Source organism: Penaeus vannamei, chromosome 37 (assembly GCF_042767895.1).
Source record: "Penaeus vannamei isolate JL-2024 chromosome 37, ASM4276789v1, whole genome shotgun sequence".
Taxonomy (NCBI): domain Eukaryota; kingdom Metazoa; phylum Arthropoda; class Malacostraca; order Decapoda; family Penaeidae; genus Penaeus; species Penaeus vannamei.
Window position 1 is genome coordinate 9,497,502 of NC_091585.1, and position 2,500 is coordinate 9,500,001.

Sequence of the window (2,500 nt, forward strand, 5' to 3'; positions counted from 1 at the left end):
CGGCGGAGTAGGGGCGGGGCGGGGGCGGGGAGGGGCAGGGGTCAGGGGGTCACGGGAGGGCACGTGTACCGGAAGATAACTGATTTTGGTCTGTTTTATCTGGGACGATTCTTTTGTTCTGCGCAGAGTGGGCGCGTGTTGCTGATGCTGTTGTTAACATTAACATAATCTTTATTATTATTACTTTTATTATTATTATCATTATTACTTTTATTACAAATATTATTATAATCATTACTGTTATTATCACTATTATCATTATGGTCATTGTTATTAATATTATGATTATCTTTGATTTTCTCATTTTTTATTATTAGTAGTAATTTACATTATTATATTTTCATTATTATTATTATAATTATCAACATTGTTTTTGCCGTATGTGTCGCTGCTGTTTTTTGTTATTAATTGATGGCCATCATTACCATCTTAATTATGATGATAATGATGATGATGGTTACAGTAATAATGATGTCTGTTTTGATTGCTGTTCTTATCATTATGATGGATTTCTAAAATATCTATGTCAGAATTAGTTAATCGTAAATGTCCATTTTTTCACCGCCATTTTTTCAGTATTTACCCCAGCATTTACTGATCTCTCCAAAATATCATAATTATATACTCGTAACGACCCTAATCTCAACCCATTTCCAACCTAGATGTATTTTGATCTCTTCCAAAATCAGCTAACTTTCATCTACCTAAATATCGCTGATCTTCCTCAGCATCTACTTTACAACTTTATTCTACCTAAAGAGCGTTTACCTTACATCTTTTGTCAACCCAGCGTCTACTTTATCTACCCCAGCATCTACTTATCAACCGGGATCGAACCCAAATAGACTCAGCTGTGCCCTAAAGCCACTGATAACTCGCTTGTATATATATTTTTTAATCTATGGTAATCTGTCAGTAACGTTTCGCGTTGTCTTGGAGAGAAATAGATAAGGGAATGAGTGAACAGATAGCACGGGCGAATGGGTCTCTTCCTCTTTTCGACGGAAGTAGAAGACGGGAATCCTTAAGTGATTTTTGAGGTTGATTTTATTTATTATTTTTCAAGTAAGTGCGCTGGATTTCATGAGCGGAAGCGTCTCGTGCGAATGTGTTGATTTACTGCCAAATACACGCGAAGGTGCGTTTTCTATCAACAGTTACTCTAACTTTCTATTTTTAATTTTATCTCTATTCCTTTCTGACTTGATCATCTCTCTCTCTCTCTCTCTCTCTCTCTCTCTCTCTCTCTCTCTCTCTCTCTCTCTCTCTCTCTCTCTCTCTCTCTCTCTCTCTCTCTCTCTCTCTCTCTCTCTCTCTCTCTCTCTCTCTCGCTCTTTCCCTCTCCCTCCCCTGTAAATATCGATCACACCCACGTGATTCGAAGTGCAATCATCAAACTTCCTTGTTAACGTAATGCAAATATAAAATTCGGCACGTTAAGCCTTTCAACCTTTTGCAACTTGTTAAGAGGAATCAGAGCAAAAACATGGATCTTTTGCCATGATTCCATGCGTATTTTTTTACCCAAGCGTTCCGTGATGGGGAAAGCTGTGTGCTGCAATCAGATTCATTTGATTACAGTGTTTGTCCGTGTGTCGAATTAGTTGTAAAGTCAATTTTTTTTTTATTCATGAAGGAAGAGGAAGATGAGGCAGCAACCGAGACAGTTATCGAGGCAGGCAGACGCTCGAACCGCAGGCATTAGGAGGGAGTCGTTAGTATAACTGAACGGGAAGTGGGAAGAAAAAATGCATTTATCCTGCTGTGACAGTTATTTTTTAACCGCAGGCGAACGCTGGAGTTTTTTCATTATGTCGTTGAATCGATGTTTGAGTGATGTTTGCCATCGGCTTACCCTGGGGCTACAGAAGCATTGGGGGATAGCTGTAGGGTGATGGAAACCGAGATGTGAATTAACGCTGACAAGTACGTTGTCGCGAGACAAAATAGGCCTATAATAACCCGCCAGGTAGCCGAGGTTACAACGACCATCTTGTGAATAACCTAAATATGAGTTAATCTGGTGCTAATAGCGGTAACGGTAATTTCCCGCGGCCTTGGTAGAAAAACAATAGTGGTGATAACACCTGCGTTATAACTGCATTTATCACACGGCGAGATATGCAGTATGACAATAAAGATGACACAGAGGATAACGCAGAAAAACAAAGATGACAAAGATAGCGATATAAGGCGGAAGCAGCAGCGCTCGGCGGCTCCCGGGCGGACAAGCCCCGCCGGCGTCGCGGCAGAGGGCGTGAGCCGTGCGCTTGCGATCTCGTTTTCATTTTTGCGTGACTGTCTGACTCTCGTTAAGCCGATTACGCCGAAAGATATATTTCTATGTGATCAACGCCTGATTTATACATTATAAATACAGTACGGCGAAGGCGTGGTGGATTTGACGGTGAGAGTTGGTGGGTTAAATCTAACTCCTGGCGTCGAGTCGTTTAAGAGATTTCAAAAAATAAAAAGCTCGCATCGGTGTAGCGTGAAAACA

At 40.6% G+C, this 2,500-nt stretch overlaps 1 protein-coding gene across 1 annotated transcript in view; it reads left to right on the plus strand.

Moving 5' to 3' along the window:
* Positions 1–2,500, plus strand: part of LOC138859529 (serine-rich adhesin for platelets-like) — a 70,426-nt gene that overhangs the window by 15,471 nt on the left and 52,455 nt on the right. The window lies entirely within an intron of this gene.